Below are 15,919 nucleotides of genomic sequence, written 5' to 3' on the forward strand. Positions count from 1 at the left end.
CAGCCAATACTTCAGAGTTGAAATTACCTGAACTGAACAGCTAAATCATACTTAAACTAAAGGCCTAGCATTCCTTGAAGAACTGCATATTGGCCGCTGCCTTTCATGACAGAGTTTTCATTTGAAATGTCAACAACAACCATCTGCAACGGCCTCCATTAATGCTTGTAGTGGTGAGGATGACTCTCAGCTACTACTATAGAAACTTAACCTCATTATCTTTATGTTTGAGTAAATTATAGCCATTTTTTGTGTTGGCAAAGGTTGCTGTTGGCAGCCATCTTGAATTGGGTTGACGCCAACTTTCAGTCAGTTGTAGATGTATGTGCAGTGTTGTATGGCTGTGTTGTGTCAGCACGATATGTCACTACCAGGTGTCGGTGGGAAAACAATTAAGGCCGTGACAATTTTAATAAAAACATTAAACTTGAAGCTGGTACTAAAAAAAAATATTACAAATTGGACTGTTTCGTGTAAATTAATAAGTGATAGCTAAATAACTTGATTAAAATTTAAATACTCTGTATAGATAACAATGAGTATGATCCAAAATCTTTTTTTAGAGTGTACTGGTGCTTTCTGTGTTCAGGTGTTCAGACCTGAAAGAGAGAGGCCTCCATGCCCGCTTTTATTTGCATGGAAGCAAGAGTTGCATTTGTTCTTCAGGCTGATTGAAAAAAAATAATTAGAGTTCTTTTTAAGCAGGAGGACACAGAATGAATTTAGTCTCTGTCTTGCACAACAGAAGGTCGAGAGCCTGCAGAAAATGTTTCTTTTGCCACAAGTACAAGGACTTCTGTGAGGATATGAAAGTTTGCAGCGACACAGACACTCACACACTACACCGAGATGAACACCAACAGGCTTTACGAGCCTGCCTCGCAGCCCCCCACGCCACCCACCTTTTTTTTTCCCTAGCAGTTGCTAAGGTGACGGCAAAGGCTGAATTTTAATCAGACAATAAATTAAGTCAATGTGATCTTCTCCTGTATTATTAAAAGGGAGCGGTGCCGATTTTCAAGATCCGTCAGGTGCGTTTTGGGGGTTAAAGCAGAAACACTGACAGGCTGCATATCAGACGCTTACATTGTCCAGGGACAGATATCTGAGCCTGACAACACACTTCTGTGCTCACCAGCGAATGAAGCAATGTGCATTTTGAAACAAGGAAACCGAAGCCGAATGGATTATCATTTACCACTGAGGTGAATGTCGTGCTGAGACTGCAAACGCTCTCACTTTTAATGCAGTAAGTGCTGATTGAGCCTTCAGGCCTGTCCTTGTGTAAACTGCACACCGCTGATCTATGACTGTGGAAGCACCAGTTGCTACTGAGGCAAACAGTTGTTTAAAAAGTTTCCCTGCTTCCGAAGCCATTTTAACAAGGTTACGTCTCCAGCTGAGTAGATGATGGATGTCACAAAATAAATGCGATTGAGTGGGCTGAGTCAGTAAATGAGTGCATTGTTCACTTCAGATTGTTTCGTGTGGAGGAGTTGGTGATGGGTAGAATTAAAAAGAGTCTCCGATGAAAGTCCTCTCCATGGTCAGCACGGGCCAAACTCAGAAACATACCTGACCCGGTGGATCAGCTGATGACATTCTTACCCAAACCGTTGGATTTTATTCATAGTATTATTTTTTTATTTCAGCAAAATTCATTTTTTTTCCAGCTGTAAACAGTGTTTGTGTAGGAGGGAGTCAGTCTGAAGCAACTTCAAGTCATTTTTCAGAAATAGTCCATCTTTAGGTATTTGAGTTTGTATTTGCGAGATGCAGATAGCATAAGTTAGCATCTAGTTAGCTTATGCTAACAATTTGTAGCTTACATTTACCAAGTTACAATATTTAAGGTAAAAGATATTCTAGCTGACAGTATTTACAGATTCAAATACTTCAATTTAAGTACTTTATTAACCTAACATATCAGTTATTTATAAAATACAGTGGGGCTAAAAAGTGGGTTTCTTTTCTGGCCAGGACAGGAAAGAATCATACCAATAAGAAAATTATACAGAAAAAAGTTAATAATGCAAAAATTATAAATTGCAGATTATATGTAAGCTATAAATGGTTATGACCAATGGTCAGTTTTAATAAGTTTGTATAAACTTGTTTTAAAAAAACACAAAAATAACTTGGGGGGGGGGGTAAAATGACAACATACAATTGTTGAAGACGACTACAAAATGGAATTTAAATTATAAAAATAAAAACATTAAAAAAGAATACAGTTTAAAAATAGTAGTGTTGAAAAACCATTTATTCCTGTTGGTCTTAATGAGAGCTTAAGCATCTTACTGCTTTAGGAAAGAAGCTATTTAACATTCTGGCTGTTCTTGATTAATGGGCTAGCTTTGACCGTTCAGATCAATAAAACAGGGCTCGTTAGTAAAATTAAATCCAACAGCTGGGTGAGAAATGGAATGTTTTCACAGACAATAGCCTTCTATGTTCTTCATTCTTCTTTTAATGAAGAAATATTTTTCAGTCCTGACCACAGCTGATACTAAAAGCATTAGCAGCTCTCATTGTTGACTGTTGTTTTGCCATTACTCTGCAGGACGTTGACTGGTTCAACCAACAGTTCCTTCATCATAAAAAAACTTCTGCTACTTCACAAAGTACTCATCCGCTCACCTGTTGTATGCTTTGTGTTGTCTTAGGCTTGGGACTTTGTATCATTATCACACTGACATTTTGTCTCATCTATCTGTTAGTTTGTCAGGTCAGCTGACATTGCAGAGAAAGCACAACAAATATTACCAATATTTTTCCAATGCCACAAAATGCTAAAAAGGTGTTACCTCATAGGTATCCTAATGAAAACAGTGGTTGTGAAAATGTAACAAAGAATCGAGCATAAAGTTGACCTTGTTGTATTTATGAGTGGAAGCACAGCGTCACTAGAGGGTAAAAACAAAATATCTCATTTTTATTCATAGCTCTGCTATATTGATCCTTTTTAATGGCTGAAATATAAACAAGCACTAGTGGCTAAACCTTTTGAATTTATTTGATCCTCAGCCTGTTGGTGAAACAGCATCTTCCTTTAGTGCTGTGCACAGCAGAGCTAAAGTCAAACAACGAGAACATCGTCTGACTTTAATAACTTTGAGAACACAATGTTCAATTATTTTAACAACCGTTTGTTCCCCCATCTCTTTTACTGTTTGTGACAAACTACAATAAATGGCATTTCCTCTATATTCAGACATAAAACGTCTCCTTCAGATGTTGCCCTTGACTTTTTTTCAGTTCATTTTCCCCCAAAAGAAGGCTACTTAAATGAAATATCCTCTCGTGCTGCCAGGAGGAGTGAGAATGCACTAAAGTGTCACAGTGTATTGATTATTAGGTTTTATTCTGTTTTTTTTTTTATCTTTTTGTTCTTCCTTACTTTTAGGATTATTCTGGTGGGTTTGCATTGGCTTTATGGTTTTGTCTCTTTGTTTCTGGTTTATTTTCTTGTTATATTACTTTCATCAGTTCCTTCAGTGTATCTTGCTGTTTGCTGTTCCAGCACACCTGTTTCTAGTTTCCAATCACCACACCTGTTTTTCATTTTAGTGACTGGGCCTCTCAGTGTGCACAAACTTCCACTGTTTCTTTGTTGGATTCCTGTTTATTTGTTTCCTGGAGACAGCAGTTGACAACTCAAAGCTGTGAGAAAATAGGTGATTTTTTGATTGCAGTGTCACTGAATCCTGAATGTTTGTGACCAAGCAAACCATGCAACTGAGCAGCTAAATTTTTTAAATTGCAGTTTATTTTTATGTCCTTTCAAAACTGTATTCTCGGCTGTGCACATTATTTTGTTTCCCATCTTTGCCCACATCATACTCGCCTCAGCCCCCATGTTTACGATTTAATCTATTGGAGTAAATTTGTGTTTTGGTGTGACTGATAGTATAAATACTACAGTAACAAATCAAGCTCCAGGTCATTTCAGCTTCACAAAATATTTAGGATCAATTCTTATTTTTTTATTGTATTTTTTTGCCTCCAACATTGCAGGTTTGGATCACTTTCACTGCTATCACCAGTGTTTTATTTCATTTGTGTTTTTTCTCCATCAGCTGAAGGATAATGTTTTTGGCGAGAAAAATAACAAAAGCTTCAAAAACAACTGCATAATCTGCCAAACAGGATAACATAGAGGCCCTTCCAGCAGCTGAAAAAGAAAAGGTTTTGGTGAAGAGTAAAAACAGAGCTCGAAGGAAAGCAAATACTGGACTGGTATTTACTTGTTGGCCAGAAAATTCACAACTGTAAAAGGTGTTTGTGTGATGTTGACAGTTATTTGTGCTGCCTTTATGTAGTGCAATCAGAAACTTGTTAATATTAGTTTAAAAATGACACTGTGAAATAATAACTTGAGGCCAACACTGGTAATAAGAATGCAATGATGCCCCCGTTTGATTTTATTTTACTTTTAATGAACAGTCAAGTGGAAGGAAAAAAGCGCGAATGTCAAAATATGCATTTGCTTTTCTAGTTCAGACTGTGAAAGACTTTTTCTTCTTGTGGAGCAAAAGAGTTTCCCATATTATTCTGACATATCTGGTTTTAATAATTGCAAATGTTCATTCAAAATTCACACTATTGTTTTCTGTTTTTTATTTGTTTTTTTGTATGTTTTTTTTTTGCACTTTAAGTATTTCTGCATACTTTCTGCTTCTTTAGCCATTTATATCAAAATATTCCACTCATTCAGGAGCTGGACGCTATGACTTGTTTTTTTATAATTGTAGACTTTTTAAATATCTCTTTAGTTCCTTCAGTGACATTGTTCTCTTCAAAATCTACTTCAGCGTACTTGCTCCATTTTTATCTACTTTTGCTGCTTTTACATTTTAGCTACTGTTCTACTACTTTTAGCTTTTAGCCAGCCTGTTGCTATGTTTAGTTCTTAGCTACTATTATGCTTCTTTTAGCTTTTAGCTAGTCTTTTGCTACTTTTAGGTAGCCTTTTGCTGCTTTTAGTTTTTAGCTACTGTTCTGTTTCTTTTATCAGTCCATCAGGTTTAGTGTATAAAACTTAGTCTTTTGCTACTTTAAGCTTCTAGTTAGTATTTTGCTACGTTTAGTTAGTGTTCTGTTTCTTTTAGCTTTAGCAATTCAGTTTTAGCTTTTTCAGCTAATTTCAGCTAAGTCATTCAGCTCTCAGCATTCACACTGCATTTCAGCAGAAAATGCAAATTCCTTGTTTAATTGTTCTTTCATTGTTTCAGGTTAAGTTTTACACACAAAACCTCATGGACTGCATTAGTCAGAGATGTTATGACTCTATGATTTGTCCATTTTTTCTGTGCCTTTAACACTTGAAATAACAGAGCAGAAAAGGCAGAGGAAAAACAAAGAACAGCTCACTCAAAGCACTTGATTAATTCATACATCACTTCAAACTCTATGAGAAACAATTTCCACTCCGGTAATAAGATGTTCAGGGGCCTGCTTTGATTAAAGACTGGGACGACTTTCATCACTCACCATGTTGATGCCCCTGGGCACGGAGGCAGATCTGTAGGGGTATCTGGGGAAGTCGTGATAAAGCTCTGGAAAAGGAATCTTCATCTCAAATCCTTCATAGAACTGAGGAGGAGGTGGAATCACATTTTCCTCGTCTATTTCTAGCTGCGGTGGTGACTCTGTTTTTATCTCCAGGTTATGTGGCTCCTCGTCCCTCCCAACAGAGTCAATGTCCGTCTCTAGATAGACTTTCTGTGGTGGTTCAGCAGAAGTCCCATCTTCTGGAGACTTGGGCTCAGGTAAAGGGCTCTGTCGATGCTGGGCCATTGATAGGAGCAGCCTGGGGCTCACCATGTGTATCAGCTCCTCAGGCAGATCTGACTTTCTGGTGATGATGCCAGATGGAGAAACTGGTTTCCCTAATGCCTGTAGGCTGTTTGGTTTCAGCACATTGGACGTTACTTCATCCAGAAACTGGGAAAACTTCCGTTTGGCTTTTTTTCTTTCCTCTAGGACCCACTGTAGTTTTGCACTCTTATTGCTGGTTTGTGCACAGCTCCTCCCCAGATGCAGTTCTTTATAGTTGCAGCCCCCTCTCTGCTCAGCCTTTGGATGAGCTCTGCTGTAACGCCTGCTGGACGGACGATCTGTAAGCTTCCTCCACGCTCTGTCCTCTCTGAGTCGAGCCTGAAACGCTTCCTCACTCTGCTTCTTGATGGAGCTGTGCAGGAGGCAGGTAACTCCAGAGGTCCAGCTGTGCAAGCTGCCCGAACCCTCGCTGCTGCCTTCAGGACTGCTGCTGGGGACACTGAGACTGGACCGCTGGCTGGGGGAGGACTGGTTAGATGACTGGCCTATCATCTCCTCCAGCCAGATTTGATCATCATTGAACATTGAAGAGGCACAAAATTTTAGGGATGACTGATCCTGGTAAAAGCAGGCTGTGTGGCTCATTGCATCCATCAGTTTTGATGTGGCCTTCATGAATGTGTTCTCTAAATGTTTTAACTGGCAGACTGTACACTGGATTGCTCTGATTTTAAAGAGTTCTACCCCAATCCTGTTTCATTATTGTGCAAGCCCGACCTAAAAGCAGCCCGATACATTTCACTCCAGGCTGAACAGATGGCCTCCTTCAGTGCCAGGATCACCCCCTGCTATGTCATGCAAGGACATCCATATTTTAAGGCTGCAAATAAAGAACGTATAAACAGCTACTCGGCTCTGCAGAAGCTTTCCATTTATTTAGACGTATACAGTCTTATCATGCTTGTCTTTTCTGGCCGAGCAGGCCTTACAGTTTTGTTCCTTATTAGACCCTGTATTGATAGCTGAGCGTTAAAGCTTTTTCAGTTTTTTCCGGGTCAGTGGTTTGAGACAGGCATTGATCTTATAGAGCACATGACATCAAACACACACGCACACACAAACATGCACAAAGACTAATGGAAAGACTTGTTGAGTCATGAATTACAGTAATCTCATCGATATCATTCATTAACAGTCCTTAGAAATGTTTGAAATGGAGATTTTTAGTCAGGATTTAAATACCAGGTTACTTGTTTCATTTTGTATAATTGCACCATTTTGGTCAGTATGTTTATGTTTGTGCATTAGGTGTGGCATTATGTGGAAGTTAGTTAGTCTTGCCTATAGCAAAAAGGCAAAGTGGTCAGGAAAAAAACTAGTTTCACCTTTTATAAACTAAAAAATACAACAATCTACATTTTAAAACCTTAATATGATGTATTTTTTATGGACGAGTATGTATAGGTAAAACTGGATTTTTATATCTTCTTGGTATGAATAGATGTGTTTCCACACTAGTTTAATTTTTTTTTTTTATAAAGGGTTACTTGTTGAATAGGCCTGCTCTGCAGATAACACAATGTCATGTTGTTGTGTTAAAATAGTACAACACATTTTAAAGCATTTGAATTTCTGTCAGATGTCTTTATCCCAGCAAAAGGTACAGAAGTACTTCAAATTAGGATACAAATTCAGGCCAGGAAGTGACCCCAAAACAACGCATGCAAGATACTGAAAGCCATGCAAAAGCTAAGAATGTAGTGTTATATAACTAAACATGTATTTTCATGCTTTTACTCAGTGGTTCATAAGACCAAGCAGGAGTCTAAATGTTTGTTAGCCAAAGACAGATTATGAGTCAGATGAAAGTTGTTGTCAAAATAAGACAAAAACGATGTCACTAAAATGGACACTTCTATTTAAAACTACTTTTATTTTGCAGCAAGTATGTCTAAAGTAATTTTAAGTCACCATTTCCTAGCATGCAATTAGTAAGACTAGGATCCACACAAAATACACTGCTGCTATTTTCATTGTGTTTATTGTTTTAGAGCTGAAATCTAAATTTTATTTATTTATTTATTAACCTTTATTTAAGCAAGTAGATCTGATTGAGACTAAAAATCTCTTTTCCAAGAGAGACCTGGCCAAGAATGGCAGCAGCACACAAACATTGCAAAACATAAAAACCGCAGTTATCACAACAAAGTTAAAGTACATCATGATAAATATCAGGAATAAAAGAAGAAAACAAGCGAGAGAAAATACACTCAGAAAACTAAAAACTATCACATCAACTAAAACATTGACAAACAGATGCTTCATTTAAAAACATCTTTAAGAATGGCCTTAAAAGCCTTCAAAGAAACCAACTTCTTCAATTTCAAGTCTTCCTGCAATAGATTTCAGTCTGAAGGAGCAGCAAACTGGAAGGATTTTTTGCCATATTCTGTACGAACATTAGGTACAGTTAATAAAATGAAATTATCAGAGCCAAAAATCATTTAATATTTTCAGAGTTAGCTGTGTTCATTGCTCTGAAGCCAGACTGTAAATTAGTTAAAATATTGTTGGATACTAAAAAGTCTTAATTTGTTCGCTGACTAAGGACTCCAGAACCTTGGCCGATACAGACAGCTTGGAGATCAGACTGTAGTTATTCAAATCAGTTAGGTCTCCACCTTTGAAGAGGGGAAGTACAAAAGGCAGATTTCCAAACCAAGGGGATGTGACCTGAGCAAAGAGAAAGATGAAAAATATACGTTAAAGGAAATGAGATCAAATCAACAGCTAAATTTAGGAAAAAAAGTCTCCAAATGATCTAGACCTGCTGATTTTTTGGAGTCTAAACCTTCGATTGCATGAAGTGCTTCTGAAACTGTTAAAATATTAAAATATAACGGTTGAGCCACAGTCAACAGATAGTCAGAACAGACAGAGGAGAATGTATTCTGCGGAATACCAAGAGATTCAAAAATAGAACTAGAAGAGATAAAATGCCCATTAAAGCAATCAAGCATCTTTGTCCTATTAGAAAAACACTTGAGAATCCTTCATAATGCAAGTTGGGAGCTCTGACTGCATTATATCTCCATTTAAGGATTTTATGGTCTTCTGGAACTTCTGGGGATTCTCTAGGTCTTTTGACGTTTCAGACAAAAATACTGAGCTTCAGCATTCCTTACAGCAACTGTTATAGCATTTCAAAGTTTCCTGAAACTGAGACAATCGGAGTCAGTTCAAGTTTGCCCCGCTTTGGCCCATGCCATGTTACGCTCCTGAAGCATATTCGAGAGTTCAGGTGTAAACCAAGCATTGTTTTGAGCACTTACCCTATTTTTTTTTTTTTAATGGAGCATGTCTGTAGACTATTTTAAAAAAGCTGTCATGAAAATTTAAATAAAATGCTGCATTGAATATTTAAAGTGACCCACTTTAATTAGGGTCACAGTTTTCTAGCAGTTATTGGACAACAAAAAACCTGGGTTTGAGAGCCATTTATACAAATACCAAACACCTATAGATTAAAACTCGCATCTTCAATATGCACTGAAACAGCAATCTGAATCTTGGAAATGGTAAATGTGTCGTAAACGAGCCTTTCAGCCAGCTGGGCTGAATATGATACACAGAAAGGCTGCCAGAAGGATGAACTATTGTGTGCTTGATAAATAAAAGCACAAAAATATCCATGTGGATGTACTTAGCAGTTAACGGGTACACTTTGTTCATTCATTTTACAGATATTCTCATGTGAAGAAGACAAAATACAAATATATATATAGGCTATTTTCAATTTTGTGTCTTTTTTTTTTTTTTTTTCCCCAATCGGGCAGCTTTATTGGTCCCAATAGACAATTCATCTTCAGTCTCAATTTGGCCTCTTAACATATTTTCTATCAGACAAAAACAAAAGGCTTCATGATTTGATTTCATTCTGTCAACTGTTTTACTTTAATTATATTAAAAACATCATAAATAATAGGACAGTCATTTGCACATAGTCTTCAAAACATTTAAAATGCTAAAACAGTTGCCTTAATGAAAATAATCAGCCAAGGAAGTTTCATGTTTATGTCCACAGTATCTTAGTGGTGGTGTTATTTCTTAGTTTTGTCAGTTTTTAAATATCATAGGTATCACATGCTGTCAAAAAGTATAGGTGGGCGATTATGTTTTTGCCTTCGTCTGTGGGTGTTCATGTGTCTGTTACCAAAATATTTTATGGACTAATAGACAAATTTGAATGAAAGTTGCTAAAAGTAATCACTGGATGTACATCTACCCTCTAACCTTTAGAATCAATACAATTTAAGATGGCTGCCTCAGCCAACTGACCGCAGAATCACAAAAATGGCTAAAAGTGAATTTCAATCAATCAAAATACACACATTGACCTAAACCTTGGTGTGGCAGTTGCTGAGACTGATCCACAACACATCTCCTGAGCTCTAACAGATTGCCCAAGATTTTTGTTTAAAATTTTGCCAATAACTATTCAGAGTTAACACTGTCTGTTAGAGTATTTCATGAGACACTGGATGAATTTGGATGAGACTTTCAGGAAATAAAAATTGGATATACATTTAAAACTGATCAAATTTTGGACCTAACCCAATTCAAGATGGCCACCACAGCTAATCCACATTAGCCAAAATGACAGTGAATTGTAGAGATATTGAGCTAAAATTTGATGTGTTAGTAGCAGAGTCATTCACAACACAGACTCTGAATGTGACTTCTTGCAATACAAAAGTTGCACATAACATTATTTTCAACGTTTCAAACTACTCCAACTGTGTCATTTCTTTACGTAGGACAATCTTAGTCTGAAACAGCATGAAAAGCAGCGGGCCATATGCATTCCTTCAAGGAATGCTAGGCCTTTAATTAATTCTTATCAGGCTTTGTGCATCAATCTACATCTTGTGTTGTACTGACCAGAACCAAAGGATGTAGCCTCATGCAAGGACTTGACAAAAAGAAAGACTTCATTAAATAAACCAAAAATGCTGATGTGGCAGCAAAACAAAAAAAAAACTAAAGGAGCAAAGCTACAAAGGGGCCCAGCAAAGAGAGACAAACAGAGAAAGAGCAAACCAAGAGTACAAGTAGGCTGGGAGTGATGAGATAAGTGGAGACAGCTGAGACTAATGAAGATGGGCAGCTGGTGTGAATGGTTAACAGAGGGGGGGGGGACTGAGGGACAAGGTTGGCTGAGGAAATGAAATAGTGAATGATACACAGGAAAACAAACTAAACACAAGGAATCCAATGAAAAATAAACAAAGAAGTCTAAAAACAAGAACACAAAGAGCCACATGACAAAACCATCTTCAAATTCACAAATCCAAACACAAATAACCCAGGATCATGACAGGTATCAACTAAAATGACAACAGCTGAATGTTGAGCCTCAGGAAGTGACGAGAATATGTCCACTAACTGGACCTGTTGAGCTTGATTACATTAAAGTTTGCTTTTTTACATTATATGAAGAAGCTGTTTCTTCACAAATCTCTAAATTCTAACACACCTGTATCATTATGTATCATAAAACCACTTTTCTTTCGTTGAAGTCTGTATTCCTATGGGCATACTGTCGCTGTAATGTTCATCAATATTCAGCTGGTTACGTAACTGCATCAATAACACCTCTGTTAGTCTGCGCCTGAGAGGAGAGTGAGAGATCCAGATTGGCAAGTGAGTCGCAGCAGTTTGACAGAAATAAAATACCACACACTGAGAGGGGTCTGGGGAGTCTCTTCAAGAGAGCCCACGACTCAAAGCATATGTTCAGTATGTAGAAAGCTGGGCTGAAAATCTAATAACATGAACACCAGGGAAGAAGCTCAGTTCTGCAGCTAACATTTCAACTTGTGGTTTTATTATTGCCCATCAGCAAAAGGCAGAAGGATAATGTTTTTGCTTGTGTCTGTGTGTGCATGTGTTTGTTTGTACTGTTAGCATAATATTTTATGAAATACTGAACAGATTTTAAAGACTTTTTCAGAAAGTAATTATTGGATATTCATCTTCAACTGATAAACTTCTGGAGCCAACCAGATCCAAGATAGCCAATCTTACCAAACACAAAATGGCTACAGTTCAGTCAGGTTTACAGATACTGTGCTATAGCTGAGTGTCATGCCCAACACAAACTCCAAGTGCTACAAACTTTAAATTTTAACTATTAGAGTCAACACTGTCTGTCTATTAGCAAAACATCTAACAAACTACTGGATGGATTTTAGTGAAACTCTCACAAAGTAATCGCTTCCTGTACATCCACAATTCATTAACATTTGGAGTGGAGGCTGCCACAGCTAATCGATATTAGCCAACACATAAATGACTATAACTCAACCAGTTTAACATGTATTGAGCTAAAATTTGGTGTGGTAAGAGCTGATCCTCATCCCTATGATATACTCTGAGCATTAAGAGCATTATTGCAAGTGACATTGCAAGATAATAAGGCATAAGGTAATTTGCGAAGATTTTCTAAAACATGCTTTCTTCTCAGCAAAAGGTGTTTTCAGTTCAAAACGATGGCATGAAAGGCTGCGAGTGATATGCTAGACATTTAATTTCAAGCTGTTATGATCCAATGTAATAGCATAAAACAGAAGAGCGGGTCTTTAGTTTGTGCTTCTAGCAGGGCCTTTCAAACAGAAACACAGATCAGACAATATACTGTAAGTCCTTGTCATGTAGGAGCCCGACTGTTTCGGTCTCCAGGGGTATCATTAGCACCACGTCCAATATGTGGGGTTTAAACCATGTCTGGATGATGTGTTGTGCGCATGCGCTCTCTCAGATTGGACCCCACACCCTGCCTGCTGTTACAGCCCATCCGACTCACCCCTGGGACCTCCCTGTCTGGCACCATGGAGGAACACCAAGCCTTCAGCTCAGTCATATCTCTGTATCATTACCCCCCTCTGCTTCATCCCTCCTTTCTGCAGGCCTGCCACATTGTGCTGCCATTTTTCACCATTTTCAAACTTCCCAGACAGGCCCAGGCTTCCTTTATGATGAATGTCTTTAATAATCTCTTTTCAATCTCAGGAGGGGAAGAGGGGTGGGAGCCAATTTGGAGGTATCACCCTGACGGGAGAGACTGTCAGCCCGCGGCTGTCCCGGAGGTAATGGTGCTGAAATGGATTCCTGCTACAAGCGCAGAGGTGGAGATAATTGGTGATGCTTGCTTGCTCGGTGGTTGCACTCTGCTTTCTCCTCGCCGGGTAGTTATGTTGCTGCCTGGCTGGTCTGAGCCTCTGTGGGGGCCCATGTTCTGCGTCCCTTGCTAAGACTTGTAGAGCACACAAAATGCCACAGCTGATCAGCTCTGGCCACGAAGTAGTGTGAGTGTGTGCCGCTCAGCTGTCATCTGTTACTATGGTGGTGCGTTTTGCCTCTGCTCTCCCATCTGTCCTCATAGCTTTAGTGTTCACACTGAATGGACAGAAGGGGCATGTGGTGCTTCTTAGAAGGGGAAGTTTAAAGGCACTCATTGCAAAGTATGAAATTAAACCGAACAACAGGTTTCCTGAACCGTATCACTTGTATCCATTTGAAAGAGTTTACTGCATGAGTTTTCCACAATTCTGAGGTACAAACTCAATGTAAGCAAAGCACTTATATCCGCTTACTTTGCTTTGCAAATTTAAATATGTACCAAAATAGTTGTACTTATTCATCACAAATGTCACCATTATTGACCTATTTTCAATCACTTAAGCTGTTTTTGTGGGTAAACAAACGCATGTGGTAGTTGGCACCTGGTCACAAATTTTGCTTATAATTTTTTATTATAAGAACACGTTAACTTCATTATTACTTCATGATTTTTGATTTGTCAAGTCTTAATGGCGTTGCAATGAACACCTTTAATTTGTGTTATGACAGAGATAAAAATTCAGGCCTAAAACCAGCTGAATAAATCTAAGTTTGGAAAACAAATGAATGGTTTATTTCATCATTTAACAATCTTTTCATGCAAAATGAGATATTGGGTCAGTGAACACGTAGCTCAGCAGAGAACATCAGGAAATGAATGGCCTTGCATACCTTGAAGGAATGCCTATCGCTTGCTGTATTTCATTTAAACTAAAATCTTCTTATACTGAGAAGGGACATTATTGCCTTTCGCCTTTGGTAGCGGGCAATAACTATAACTTACAGTAACGTGCAATCAGCAAGATCACAGTTTTTCTGCTTCTGTTTTTTCCCTCAGAGCAACAGGATCAGCACGATTGATTTCAGGATGTTAGGAGTCTTCTCAGAGAGTCAGTTTAACTTGTTCTCATCTTTAGCTCTGCATATTGGATCTCCAAGAATAGAGCTTTTCACTCTGACTGTGCCTTGTATCTTTTCCCAGCCTGCCAATAATGGCTAACAGGTGCACTTGTGAAAGGCCAAGATAAGGACAGAGAGTGTCGATGCGGCGTCACTAATCCATCTCATGCAGAGACATTTGTCAGAGCCTCCGGACCTGTGGGTTTCCTCCACACAGCCTCACTGTGCAATCAAATTGAATAAGTGGAGTGAGCGGCGTCCTGGGCTGCCTGCAGAACATGAAGTTAGAGCTGTATGTTCTGCAGTTAGCAATTACAGAAGCACATAATGCAAACCAGAAAAGTGATGAGCATCTGGGTCCACAGACAGTGTGTTTTCACAGTCCACAATCTAATCTTGACAGGGTCTGTGGCTGATCACAGACTCCAGGAAGTGTAAACATGCTTTTTACATAAGACAGCTGTAGCTTTTCAGTATATCAGCCCACAGGTTCAGTTGACTGTGTTTGACATGTATGTATGGACGATGTCTCTATAAGATATGATATACTGAGGAGGGGGGAACAGCTGACCTCAATACATGTCATTATCGTACCACGGCGTTCAGTCAGCAGAGCCTGTCTCATCACTGTGTTTGCTCCAACAACTCCATCACACAACAAATGGTGACTGTAGCATCGTGCAGCAGATTCACTGACATGTTACAGCGAGCGTTAACGCTCTTCACAGTTCAGGAGTCAGGAAACGAGCGGGACAAGCAGGAGGTTCATAAACATAAATTTAACAAGAAAGAAAATGTGACTTTTTGGGTGGTTTTACAAAAAGCTTAACTATTTTAATATTTAACTGTTCTATTTCATATTTTTTCAGCAGCAAAAGCTGTACTTTTTACCCCACTGCACACATTAACAGCATGAGCAAATAAAGCTGAAACAGTCAGTTGATTACATTATTAGTTCTTAGGATATTACTTCTTCTTTTCTTTCGGCTGTTCCCTTCTCAGGGGTTGCCACAGCGAGTCATCCTCCTCCATCTAACTGTCTTCTGTGTCCTCTTGGTCCTTTGCAAACATAATACACCTACCTTCCTCCTCTGCATCATGTCAACCAGCTCTCTACCTTTGCCTGTCCTTGTCCCTACGTTTAGAGTTGCTACCCTCAGTCCTACACGTTTGCCTTTCCTCTTTTCCTTCTGTCTCGTTTCCCTCCTCATGGTCTTCGTCTGACAGTAGCACAGTTTCCGCCGGCACCAGACAGTGGCGGTCGTTGTTAACCTGGGCCTCGACTGGTCCGGTATGGTGTTGCTTGGATGGACTCGCATGTTTGTTTTGGCAAAAGTGTTTTATGCCAGATGCCCTTCCTGGCACAACCCATTTGGGCCCGGCACCAGAGATACAATGGCTTGTGCTCCCCAGTGGCTGGTTTTCTCAGGATATTCCTTGGCAAGTCATTTTCAACAACCATTTTACTCTTACAACTTCAGCTGTTTTGAAACAGCTTTAAATTTAGCATTTTATTACAATTTTGTAAAATTTGTTTGAATTTTTTTGAGAATTTTATTTGGTATCACTTGATAATAAAAGTACCTTTATAAACACAACATAAAACATAAAAAAAACTTTTAAAAACTCTTAAAAATGGTTATAAAACACTGTTCATACATTGAAGCAGGCCCACTATTTGGCAAGATCAAATTCAGAACTTTTATTCACTCAAGTTGCTCAGAACTCTTTTTAATTTAATAACTTTACATTTTACTTGTATTTACAAATGCTCGCAGTGCTTACATACAGGTAACTTACAGACAAGTGTTTGGTTTTTTAAATAATAAAAAACTAT

Source organism: Kryptolebias marmoratus, linkage group LG19 (genome assembly GCF_001649575.2).
Source record: "Kryptolebias marmoratus isolate JLee-2015 linkage group LG19, ASM164957v2, whole genome shotgun sequence".
Lineage (NCBI taxonomy): Eukaryota > Metazoa > Chordata > Actinopteri > Cyprinodontiformes > Rivulidae > Kryptolebias > Kryptolebias marmoratus.